Raw genomic sequence first — 13643 nt, forward strand, 5'->3', positions numbered from 1 at the left:
GCCACACACAACCATGCACTCCTCACATTTATATTGAGTATTTTTATTGCAACATTTCAGTACCAACCTCCAATAATTTTAAAATGTATTATTTTGTGTCTACTAAATTTACAGTACATCTTCTTCCTTTTATCTCTCCACTGTTTTCCCTACCTCCTCTTCTGGTTTGTTTTTTGAGTTGGATTTCCCTAAAATTCACTCCTCCATCATCACTTGGCCCCTCCAAGATTCTGTTTTAATCCGATATCAGACATGGGCAAATTACGGCCCGCGGGCCGGCTGTCCTACCCAGCCCCTGGGCTCCCAGCTGGGGAGTCTAGTCCCTGGCCCCTCCCCCGCTATTCCCCTTCCCCCACAGCCAGACCACCGCACAGGCCGCACTCTGGCCTGCCGCTCCCACTGGGCAGCGGGGGGAGTGCCGCTGGTTTTGGCCGGGTGTCGCGGCCGCGCGCTCCTGCTGCTGGTAAGGAGGCAGGGAGTCCTGGGGGGCAGTCAGGGAGGAGGGGGCGGAGGTTCTGGGAGGGTGGTCAGGGGATGGGGAACAGGGAGGGTTGGGAGTGGGAGTCCCGGGGGGCCCGTCAGGGGGCAGGGATGTGGACAGGGGTTGGGAGGTCACTCAGAGGACAAGGAGTAGGGGCGTTGGATAGGGGGCAGGGGTTCCGGGAGGGGGCGTTCAGGGGACAAGGAACAGGGGGGTTGGATGGGTTGGGAGGTTCTGAGGGGGGCAGTCAGGTGGTGGGAAGTGGGAAGGGGTGGATAGGGGGCAGAGGCCAGGCTGTTTGGGGAGGCACAGCCTTCCCTACCCAGCTCTCCATACAGTTGCGCAACCCTGATGTGGCCTTTGGGCCAAAAAGTTTGCCCACCCCTGTCCTATATCCTTGTTCCCATGTAAACCAGAGTTTTTACATCTCACCAAAATTTACTTAAACCCCATATCTACTTCACTACAGGACATTGAAGGGAGAGGGAGATAGGCTGTTACAGGAATCCTGGAATCTTTCCCTTCTGGAATGTGGAGAGAGGAAGAGAACTGCTGGAGGATTTGGTGTCTGCTCTTCTAGCCTCTCCTCCTCTTTGACCTGTTAAGGGAAAGAACTTTTGTAGAAGAGAGACAGAAAAGGGACTGCATCTCTGATCAGTTGATGCTGCTGTTCCACCTACTGGGAAGAAGGCTTAAAGGACCAGAAATTTCCCAGCCAGGCAATAGCAATTCCTCTTGTTCACAATTCAGATTCCTTTGCTTGGCAAGTCCTCATCTCACCAGCCACTAAGAAAGCGGAACCCTGAGAGAAATGCACTCCCTCAAGCCTGAGAAATGAAGACAAAGTCCTCTGTTTATAAAGAAGAAGAAGTAACTGTGTTCCACCACAGTTCCTCCCTCCCCCACTGACTTTAAGCCCTGCCTCGAAGATAACAGTACAGTTTAACCAAGTTTAAAATTCGCTGGTCAGTCGAGTTCTTAATTCAACCCAGGGCTTCTCAGTGACAAGTCATAGGAGAGCATCTCAAGATTCACCACCTTTTGGTCAACCTTTATTTCTATTCTAAAGCCCTGTCTTCACATGGAACAACATTAAATGCAACCAGACTCCAACATAGTAAAGTCATAGATAACATTGCTCCTCTTGATTACATGGCAGCAGCGTGTCAAGACAGTGCTGAAAACTGTTACCAGAGAGCCAGCTTCATTACAACTACCAATGCTATTAACAGTGCTGTGAACAGGAATTAGTAATGCTGGTTTTGTAAAAATTCCCTGGGTAGATATGGCTTAAGGTCACTGGAGAACTAATGATAATTAGTTATTACAACAGCTGAAAGCTTAGTAGCTAAAGTAGGGTGACTGTTTAAAATCCACTTTTTAGTTTGAAGTCTATTTACCCTCAACACCCAATAAATACTTTGGATAAAGAATGATGTGGTTATTCAACAAGACTGTAAGCCTTTTTGGGGCAGAGACTTGTTTACTATATGTTTGTATAGCACCTGGCACAATGGGGCTCCATCCTAGTCAAGGCCTCTGGCTGATTGCAAATTATACAAAATAATTTCCACAATGTCATTTAGCATGACAGCTCAAAATACATCTTCAGAGACCCACAAGCCCTTCCCTTGTTTTGCTGAAGGCCAAACTCGACATCCCTTAAACTTCTAAAGTAAAACAAAAATGGAACAAATATGTGGGAAGAGACAAGCACCAAAATACTAATTTGGGGCATCTTCTTAAGAAAATGTTGAAAACAACTGTTTCAGACTGACTATTTTTCAAAAATACCTCTAACTAGCACCCTGTCAACTTAATCTATCAGGGAAGTTAAAAACTGATTCAGATGCAAAAGCCTCATCTACATTAGGAGTCCCATTAGTGCTAATACTGGTGGGGGATTCACTGAGGCTGGGTCTACACTACCCGCCTGAATCGGCGGGAAGAAATCGACCTCTCGGGGATCGATTTATCGCGTCCCATCAGGACGCGACAATCGATCCCCGAATCGACGTTCTTACTCCACCAGCGGAGATGGGAGTAAGCACAGTCGACGGGAAGACACAGAGGTCGATTTTGCCGCCGTCCCTACAGCGGGGTAAGTCGGCTGCGATACGTCGAATTCAGCTACGCTATTCGTGTAGCTGAATTTGCGTATCTTAAATCGACCCCCCCCCCCCTGTAATGTAGATGTAGCCTGAGATTCCTAATGGAGATATAGCCTAAGGCAGACTACAGGCTGGGCTTGAAAAAGTAACCCATTTGCCCAATTCGGGGGAAGTTAAAAGTTGGAACAGGTGAGTGAACTGAATGAAGCCAGTGAACAAAGCCTTTGCCGTTCCTAGCTTCTTCCCCCTACAGGAAGGGGGCAAGCATGGGATTAGGGCTGCTTAGGGGCTCCTACTGCTCCTTTAAAAGGAAGGAAGAGCATGAAAGAACATTCCAGGGGCCAGTCCCGTTTGCTTAAGATGGGGGTAGGAGGGCAAAATGGTTGAAACCACTGCCCTTTCATCAGAAAGAGGAAATCAAGGGCCATTGCCGTTTTAACTGGAAAGTAAGAGGGGGAAGAACCAGGAATGGGGAGAAAGGGATAGAGCGATGTGCATGAGCTGGATGAAGGTGCATAAAGGTATAGAGATGTGAATGTGAGGGGAGATGGGCAACAGAGGAAGAGATAGAGAAGATACATTAGAATTGTGAGACAGAACACACAAAGTTTGGGGAGAGAAGAAGGAATACAATACAGAAAAAAAGAAAGAACAAGATACAGAGAAAAGGAAAAATGAGGTAACACTATACTCAAAATATTACATAACTTATAGTAGGAGAGAGTGTGGAATGAAGCCAGAAAAAAGTATAAGAGCAGCACAAGAGGCAGAGTTACTTTTTAAAAAAAAAGCTTATTAAACAGAATTTTGATTGACAAACGCTACAGTTACATACAATGTACAACTGCTTTATTCCTTTGCATTGCCTGAGCGTGTTTTTCGTTTTGTTTTCCAGTGGGAGTGGCAGTGCACTTTTTTCACCTGGACTTGGCTGTTGAGCTAGTGTTAGGGAAATTTTTCAAACCCTGGTCTTGTGACCCTGTAGAAACCTTTTTTAAACAAACAAACAAACAAATAGAAAACAACTTTCAGGAAAACAAGAGTCATTCATCAGGCTGAGCACATTAACTAGTCACAGCTCGTGAGGCAGCAGATTGATAACAAAACTTCTTTAAAAATATTTACCCTGATCAGAAAAAGCGTGGTATTTCCTTTTGAAATATTCTTCTGAAAAGACCACTCTTCCTAATAATTAGAGGCTGCAGCTTGTGTTTAAGCTGTTAGTTCCTATAGGGTGTAGTTTTCATATCCCATTCAATTTTTGTTTAAGTTATTAAAAAGAAGTTTTCAAAGGTACAATATACCTTTTTAAGAACATACCAATAGGAGACTGGGTAAGTCAGCTAAATAATTACAAACTATGCAATGGGAGATTTATACACCAGACTCTCACAAAAAAACCATTCACCACTGGAACCTGCCAACTGTAGGACAGGGAAGACTGATCGAGGGGAAAAGTGTTGGTCCATGCAATTTATGGGTTGGTATAGTGAACCAATAGCAAATGAATTTTTTGAGTCCCCACTTCAGAGCTGCTCTCTCAGGTCTGTCCCTTGTATGATTGGGCAGACAGGCCATGTACATTTTTTTTTCTTGACCTTGAGACTAGATTTAAACTACACATCTCTCATTTCTTCATTGACAAATGTAGAGTGATAATGGTGAAAGCATTTTTCCCACCAGGGAGCAACATCCACTAAGAGTAGATACTTTGATACTTGCTGAGGAAAACTTGGTAGCATCTGCCAACAAGTTCTTGCCTACTGCTTTCTCCTATTACTTACATTTACAGATAGAAACATTTTTAACAAAATTAGAAGTTTTCAGGATTCATTGAAGTATACAAAAGTTCCAATTTTGCCCCATTATTCAAAAGTACACAAACTAATAATTCATTTAAGATTTAGTAAAGTGGTGAGTTAAAGCTTATAGTAGAGCCTGGAGTTGAAATCAAGCTGCTAACCCAAGTTAAAAGCCAAGTTGCTATGTCCTCACTGCTATTTTAACCTGAATTATAGCTAACCTGAGTTGAAAACATCTTTTCTGCAGTGAAAACATACCATGCCCTAAGTAAAAAGAGTCCGATGGCACCTTAAAGACTAACAGATTTATTTGGGCATAAGCTTTCGTGGGTAAAAAACCCACTTCTTCAGATGCAGAAGAAGTGGGCTTTTTACCCATGAAAGCTTATGCCCAAATAAAATCTGTTAGTCTTTCAAGTGCCACTGGGCTTGTTGTTTTTGTGGATACAGACTAACACGGCTACTCCTGGATACTTCATACCCTAAGTGTTAGATTAGCAGAGCAAACATTTTGGGCAAGAGTAATAGTGGAATTGGCCCACATCTTCAGGAAATTTACTCATTACTTTTAATTTACTCAAAACTGCTCTCTCTTTCTTTCTTTCTTTCCTGGTTTAAAATACAATTAAAAAAAAAACTCTACTACAAAGACTTAAATGATTTATGGGATGGATCCATCTCCGCCCCATTACTAACCCATGGGAACAGGAGACAGAAAAGGTATGTACATGAATGTCAACTATTGTGCCCAATTTCACATATGAAAATTTCTACTACACTACTTAAAACTGTGCAAGTGGTGTAACATGAGCACTGGAGGTTCAGAGGCCACAGTTTGGTCACCGCCATCTCTCTCATGTTTGGTTGCTTATAGGATTTATCTTGTATCAACTGTTGCTCTATTTCAACTTACTATACATAAAGAAGTGGCAATGGCTGGTGACCCATTTCTTAAATTAAAGAATTATTTAGGAATTGGTATACAAATTTATAACAATGATTCCAAGGACTGGTTTGGAACAATAGTCACTTGTGAAAGTCGGCCCTCCAAAACAGCAGTATAGATAAGTGATAAATATTTTTACACACCAACACAGAAATCCCTAATATCTGCATCCTCACTTATCAGCTTTGCACTACTATTGAAATATTTCACAAGTAATACAAGGATGTTGGGAAAGCGCACACAAATCAGCTCTGGGACAAGTGCTCCAAAATGCTGCAGTACACTAAGCTTCTCAGCATTATACATTCATTTACTGAAAAATCTGTTTTCTGTAAAATAGATCTGCAAATAGATCAATACGTTTTAAGATGCAGCTAAATGAGAAAGTTGACACTGAATTCTAAGCTTACGTAAGTTTATTTCTTTGTTATTTCTATTTTTAAAATACTTGGGTAGACACTAATATTTTGTGTGATGGGGGCCACACAAGTATCTAAGCAGATAGGTACAGAAACTAGTTTGATAATTCTTGTAGTTTTCTTTTTGTAAACAATAGCTAATTGAGCAATACAGTAACTGCTAATATTTAACAGATTTTTAGAGCTCTAACTTTATTCTCTACCAGTTTGATACACAACTTTCTTTGAAGTATTTTATACTAATTTCTACTCCTAAATCAAAACTCTTACATACATTAGCTACTAAGCACAGCAGAAATGCTGTCCATTCTGAAACATTAATTTTCCTGAAGTTAGACCAAGTGAAAAATTAAATTCCACACATGTTGCTACTAGGATTTGAGCAAGTTTTAAACTGCTCATTAAAGAAAGTGAAATTTGATCTTCATCTCTGCTCAAAATATAAAGGAGATGCACATTTTCCATATTGCTATAAAAACTGATAATGCATAACATTTTTCTAAAAACGAAGTACTGATTTTATTCAAGATCTGAAGTTGTTTTCACTCTGTCACTGAAATGTACTATAAGTTTCTAACTAAAACTACTGAGCACGTTATACTGGAGTGCTTGCTCTGCCACGATGAAGTGTATCATATGGTTGCTTCCCATCTCAATTTCTAAAATTTTCTAAAAAGAAAATCTCTTAAGATGAGTTTACTGTTCTTTAACTAAAAACACATTTCATTCAACAGTAGACACAAAAAGTTCCAGAAATACCATACCACCATAAACACACTGCACGTTCAGGTTTCACCAAATCAATTGTATTAAGTAATTTAGCCCTAGTTGACTACAATGTGGTATTACTGAATAAGTGACACCCAGAGCTGACCATAACATAAAATATGCTTAGAAAGAACTGTTAGTGACCATTTGTATACTTGCTTGTGTATTTTCTGCACTGTAATTGAGTTCACTGACTCAGCTGAATATAGTTAAAGACGTCTCCTAATTTTACTAAAACCATTCAAGTAAGGCAGACCTACAAAAACCATTAGCCCAAGACAAGATTGACATTTTCATGATCTGGTTTCTTCCTTTCACCTCCCCCCAACAAAGATCAAACCTAAAAATCATTTTAATGAAATAGGGCTGTTTAGGTTGGACATTAGGAAAAACTTCCTGTCAGGAGGGTTAAGCACTGGAATAAATTGCCTAGGAAGGTTGTAGAATCTCCATCATTGGAGATTTTTAAAAGCAGGTTAGATCCTATCTGTCAGGGATGGTCTATATAATACTTAGTCCAGCCATGAGTGAAGGGGACTGAACTAGATGACCTCTCAAGGTCCCTTCCAGTCCTATAATTCTATGAAATATCTTCATGATATCAACCAGAATCAATACTCAAAAAACAACATCAGGTGGTGAATTGGATAGCTTACTCCCTATACCACAGGGTTATTTAAAAAGCAGCATTTAGAAGTACAACATCCAATTAGGACTGGTTTACGAACTATGACCCAAGAGGTTTTTTAGGATCTGTCCTGTCAAGTCTCTTTAAATAGGAACTGTACACTGAAGTACATTTTTTAAACTAAAGATAATTCCAACACACAATTGAAAAGAAAAAAAAATCTTGTAAACACAGTATATACCACTAGAATCAGCTCAGCTTTCATTTTGATCATTTTAATATTTTAGCTTTAAGTATAAAACTTTTTAAAAACACCTACAAGTTCTGAATCATTGGAATTTTTGTTCTATTTCCTGTAAAAAACACCAACAGCACTCAATATTCTGTTTGTACTAGTTCAAGAACAAAAAAAAAAAAAAAAAAAGCACTGTGATCTCTCAGTCTTAAGTTTATACTTATCTCAGAAGCTCTAGATCATACCTGACAGACTTATTTCTTCCAATGTTTCCAACCATAAATGCTCATAGTATCTGAGAGGAATTTTCAACAGGGTAAAAAGCAAACTTGTTTTGAGATTTGAATACTTATATTCTCATACACAAGTAGTTTGCCAAAAGCTTTTAAAACTTATTAGTATATAAAATATAAAAATTAGCCAGGAATAATCTATTGAATAAATAAATTTAATTCAATGGGTCTTGAAAAACATACAAGTTATCTACTAAGCTGGAAAGGAATAGGGTGCTGGGATTCCTACCAGGGTGCTGTCTCTCGACCCAGTTCAGAAACTGTATCTTTTATGTCAACCTCCAGATTGTAGATTTAGTAAATTTCAAGGCCCCTTGCCCTCCTTCTGACTTATCTGGCTGCTGGAAAGGAAGAAGATTACTCTCTTCATGTTCCCTCAGCTCCGCCATAGTGTCTTTAAAAGCTGGTGTGAGGAATGTTTCTGCTACCACCCCTTCCTCCACCCTCTTCACTGGTATGACAGAGAATGTTTCTCTGCTGCTCTAGCATGACCCAAGCTTCTGGCTGCTATGAGATGAAGGGGGCTCCTTTGTTTTGGGTCATCCCAACAGTTTCAGTGCCTGCTTCTTTTACTACTTCTAGATCTCCCAGGAAATAGCAGCATAGGATTGGCCCAATTCTTGTCAGTTTTCACTGCTGCTATTCAGAATCCTATGCCTAACAGAGAAAATGGACAAGAGGCAGCTCAATTTTCATTCTGTTACAGTTAAGCACCCCTCCCCCCTGCAGATTTGGGATGACAGTACTGCAGGAGCTAACCAAAGGTAACAACTCTTTAAATGAAAGATTAGATCTATGTCCTCAATGTCCATAAAAGTGTAGTTTCAGAGTAGTGTAGTGTGTCAAGGGAAGCATCCCATTTGCCAACAGCACATAAGAAGAGACTGGATTTGTCAAGCCCCAGATTCAAAGCATTCTACAGGTGATCCAGATAAAAAATAAATGCATTCAAATATACTTGCTCCTCCGGTAAGTTACTATTTTTGACCTTGTCTATACTGGCGATTAACACTGATTTCAGCAAATGGTTGTCAATGATTAGTGTACTGAGCTACACTAGTTCCTGGATCCTGATTGCGGAAAATACAGTCAATTCCCAGTATAGGTGAGGCTTAAGTTTAGTTTATACAGCATCCAAAAGCATGATGTAGCACACACTAATACAGCGATTCTGTATTTATTAATTCAATACCAAATATACCCCCAAACTGAATTTGCTAAAAACTGTGCACAGTATATTCTTTGCAAAGCCAAGGTTTGGAAATGACAACATTACTTTATCTAGTCTATCATAAGAACGGCCATACTGGGTCAAACCAAAGGTCCATCTAGCCCAAAATCCTGTCTTCCAACAGTGGCCAATGCCAGGTGCCCCAGAGGGAATGAGCAGAACAGGTAATTATCAAGTGATCCATCCCCCGTTGCCCAGTCCCAGCTTCTGGCAACCCTCAAGCCACCACCTACTTTTCTAAGATGGCTAAAATAGGCATTTGACACCTTACGTCTGTTGTACAGAACATAGCTAGGACTTCTAGTAGTAGTATTAGAGTAGTGCCTAGTGACATTCGTCATGTCTTAGGTGCTGTAAAAATGCATGAGATGGTGGTCCCTGCCCCAAAGAGTTTACAATCTGAATAAAATTCACTGTTTAGAACGTTACTAGATACCTTTCAGTGAATGAAGCTCCATATTAGATACCTCTCAATAGTGTATTTGGATCCTATACCAGGGCAAAAGATAAACTGTCTCAAGTAACTGTGTTAGAAACCTCTTTCATTAGAAAGATTTCAATGTCTTAACAATTGAACTAACTTGAAAACTGGAAACCAACAGCCCACATATACTACAGATGGAAAATGCAGCCAAATCCTGCAAAGACAATATAGACAACAAACACGAGCACCCACACACACGCAAATCAAACCGCTGACACTGGACACAAACCCAAACAGCAAAATATCTCAGCAAACAGACACCTGTCAGCTATTTGGCATCATCCTCTCCCCCAACACCCAAACAAGCTCTTTTGAACGCTACTTCGTTTCCTTCTTTGGTTGGAGGCGGCAATTCCTTCAGCGAGATGCAGGTCGGGGTCTCCCTCACCCCCCGCACCTAGGTGTTGGGGCAAGGCACACTGGCACAGCCACACTCACACCCCCTTCGCACTCCAATGCGGGGCAGGGCCACCCCCCTCCGACCCAATCCCTTCCACTTCAGGGAAAGCATCAGACTCGCCAAGGGAAATAGTTTCCATCCCTCCCCGGCTCCCCCGCCGGGCGGCAGCCCCCTGGCCGGCGGAGCGGCCGTTTAGTGCCCCTGTCTCGCACACTGCGCTGGGGGCTGCTCCCTCCACCGACAGCCCCCCCGTGCAGAGGCCTCAGCTTCCCTGGCCGCTGATGTCTCGCCGGGGAGCCGGGCCAGGGGCTCGCCCAGGAGGAGCCCCTTCCCCTCTCAGGCCTGCGGGCCGAGCAGCCCCCCGGGAGGGGAGCAGCCGCCAGGCCCGCCTCGGAGGGGTCAGCCTTACCCTCCTCCTCCTCCTCCTCCTCCTCCCCCACCACGGCAGCCGCCGCCACCAGCGTCGCCGCCTCCCGGCAGGGGGGACACCTCAGAGCCGCCCCGCAGCCTTCCGCCGCTGGGGGGGGGGGAGAGGTCCAAGCTGCCACCGCCGCCGCGGGCGGGAGAAGCGGGAGGCTCGGGGTGGGCGGGTGTCTGCGGGCGCCGCTCCCGTCCTCAGCTGGAACCGCTCCGGCTCCGCGTCGCTCCCGTCCCCCCCCTCGCTGCGCTCCCAAATCAAAATAGTGTCACACAATATGGCGGCCGCCAAACACCGCGAGAGCTGCCCCGAGTGCTAACGGGAGCGGGGGGCGGGGCAGCGGTGTCTGGCCGCTCGGGCGAAACAGCGCGGCGGCTTGTGCGGCACTGGGAATAGCCCGGGCGTGAAAGAGCCCGCGGGGGCGGGGCACCCCCCAGCCTCTCCCTCACAGGAGGCCGTAGCTCCTGGGGCTGCCAAGTCCCCCAGAGGGGAGCGCTTGAGAGACGAGGGTCCCCCGCGCAGCCCCCTCCCCACTGCGGCCACAAAGCTCCCGCTCTTGGAGCGGTGTAAAGACAAACCAGCGAGATGGGACAGACCCCCCCCGGCACCCGTCCCCCAGCGCTAGCTCCGAGCGCCGCCCCCTGGGACCCAGAGGGACTCGCCCAGGGGTGGACGGGGCTGCCCCTCACTATCAGGCTGGCACACACGAGCTGCGCGCTCAGCCTCCCTGTGGCCGGCTGACCACCAGCCGGTTTCCAATTAGAAAGAGGAGTGGGGAGGCCGGCCCAGAGCTGTTAAATGTTGTCCAACGTGCGAGCTTTATGCAATTATGCAAATGATTTCCCCTTCCACTTCTTTCCACCCTTTTCAGCCCTCATCCTCTGCCTACCCTGTGCTTCCCCCACTTCACTTGGGCTCTTGGCCTAGTCCTTCCTTACCAGATGCAGTAGCCACCACTGCCGTCTCCTGAAGTCAGCTAAGAGAGCAGAGGGAGAGGTGACTGAGGGCACTTGACTGCCCAAATCCAGGCACCCCTGCAAGAGGAATTGCAGTTTCTGCATACAGTCCTGGTGCATACCTGGCACTTAGTAGCCCTGCAGGGGCAGAGAGAAAGAGAAAAACCAAGGAAAGTTGAATGGAAAGAGAATGGTACAGTAATGAAAGGGGGTGGGAGGGCGAAGACGACACTGAAAGTAGGTCAAACTAAAAAAGTTTGGAGGAAATGAAATGTTAAAAATTACCCTCAAGGAAAAAGATACAGATAGCGGGAAGAAACAAGAAAAGATGCATCAGCATCTACAAAGAAAAATGGAGAATAGGAAAGGAAAGAGAAAAGGGAGAGCCACATAGGAAGTTATTTTATGGGGAAATTGCTTCATAAAACATTTTCAGTCTGTTTTATTAGTAGTTTTTTTGTTACTAGTTACAAAAGAAATCAATTTCTTTTGGTTTTGGACAGGTAACAGGCAACCCAAACTCTGGGTGCACACTCCTTGGATGCTACAGCTTGCTCTAATTTTCTTCTTAAAAAGCTGACAGGTCAACTCAGTTATAGTAACTCACAAACTCCTCAGGAACTTGCTAACTCTTCACCATAATTAACTTCTGAAAGCAGCTGGTCCCAAGCCAGTAATGGACTGTGTGCAGGTGAATCCCTGCACTCACATGGTAGACCCCCTAATTTCAGTGGCAGAACTCCATGAGGTTGGAGGGGTCACCTTTGTCAAATCACCTGTAGGTCCTAAGAGGCAGATTGGAAGGCCTGGTCAAATTCCCATTAAAGAAAAAAGAAACTTAATTGGTGTTAATGAGCATTATATTAGAGTATTACTCATTGGAGAATTGCAAAGTTTTTATTAAATAAAAGGCAGGTCAGGCAGCAATTCACACACCTTAGCACAGAGTGCAATAAAAACCAGGAAATCACTTATTTTTCACACCCACCCACCCACCGAATCTAGAAGGGAACCAGGGAGAGAAATGGAAGTTGTTGGACTTGAAAATTTTCCTGAAAGCAAGTTGTATTGCAGAGAAATCAAAGGATGAAGTTTTCTACATTGCTAACCCCAGAGGCACTGGAGGTAGGGTTACCATACGTCCGTTTTTTCCCGGACATGTCCGGCTTTTCGGCAATCAAACTCCCGTCCAGGGGAAATTGCCAAAAAGCCGAACATGTCCGGGAAAATGCCGGCCGGGCACTTCCCCTCCCGCGGCTGCTCTGCTCCTCCCCTGACTCTTCGGCTCTGTTTAAGAGCCGAGCTGCCCGAGCGCTATGGGCTTCAGGCAGCCCCCTTGCCTCCGGACCCCAGCCACCGGCCGGGCACTTCCCCTCCCGGGCTGCAGCAGCGCAGGGTCTGGAGGCAAGGGGGCTGCCCGAAGCCGGTAGCGCTCGGGCAGCTCGGCTCTTAAACAGAGCCAAAGAGTCAGGGGAGAAGCAGAGGCTCCAGCCGCGGCGGCTCTGCTCCTCCCCTGACTCTTCGGCTCTGTTTAAGAGCCGAGCGCTACGGGCTTTGGGCAGCCCCCATGCCTCCGGACCCTGTGCCGCCGGAGCCCGGGAGGGGAAGTACCCGGCCGGGGGTGCAGGGTCCGGAGGCATAGGGGCTGCGCAAAGCCCAAGCACTACCGGCTTCACGGTTTGCCGGGCAGCCTCCAGACCCTGCCCCCCCGGCTGGGCGCTTCCCCTCCTGGGCTCCAGCTGCGCTGGGGAAGCGCCGGCCGGGGGCGCAGGGTCTGGGGGCTGCCCAGCAAACCGTGAAGCTGGTAGCGCTCGGGCAGCCCTTTTCGCGTGGCTGGGAGTGGGAGGGAGGAGGGGGCGGAGTTAGGGAAGGGGCGGGGCTGGGGGTGGGAAATGGGTGGGGCCAGGGCCCTGTGGAGGGTCCTCTTTTTTTATTTGTGAAATATGGTAACCCTAACTGGAGGTCTACAATACATTCTTCTAAGGAGAGTATGTAAACTGCTAGACAGAGTCATTCTAAAATTTTAAGAATACCGTGTCCCTTAGAAGAATAAGAGTAGGAAAAGGTATTTTCTATGCAAGAAACTGGCCATCAAATGGCATTATTGAGTATTAGAAGAGTGGTCCAATAAAAGATACTACCTCACCCACTTTGTCTACCTAGTAAGCTAATTTTTAAGTTAACAGATGGACTAATTGGAAACCAAATTACTTTTGGTATATAACTTAACTAGATTAAAAGCACGGTTAGTGGCAAGAAATAAACTTGACTTTGTAATGAACAGTGGATATTTGCAGAGCTTGTTAAAACTGTAGTTTCCAAATGAAAATTTTAAGTAATAAAAAACCTAAAGTGCATCTAATTAAAATTGGCATAAAGACAGAATACATGGGTAAACAAAGGCCAGAGACCAGATTTGTTTGCAGTACATCTAGAGAGAACTACAGCACAAAACTAAGGTGTCCAGTAGA

General features: G+C 45.0%; 1 protein-coding gene across 2 annotated transcripts in view; it reads right to left on the reverse strand.

The window, feature by feature from the left end:
• Positions 1 to 10462, reverse strand: part of TAB2 (TGF-beta activated kinase 1 (MAP3K7) binding protein 2) — a 138105-nt gene extending 127643 nt beyond the window's left edge. The window contains exon 1 of one of the 2 annotated variants that reach the window (XM_054022593.1): positions 10208 to 10462. The gene's annotated coding sequence lies outside the window, so the exon portion shown is untranslated. Of the gene's footprint in view, positions 1 to 3427; positions 3505 to 10207 lie in introns of those variants that run through there. The other variant, XM_054022594.1, reaches the window with a different exon arrangement.
• Positions 10463 to 13643: the final 3181 nt, after the last annotated feature.

This window comes from Malaclemys terrapin, chromosome 3, assembly GCF_027887155.1.
Source record: "Malaclemys terrapin pileata isolate rMalTer1 chromosome 3, rMalTer1.hap1, whole genome shotgun sequence".
Taxonomy (NCBI): Eukaryota; Metazoa; Chordata; order Testudines; family Emydidae; genus Malaclemys; species Malaclemys terrapin.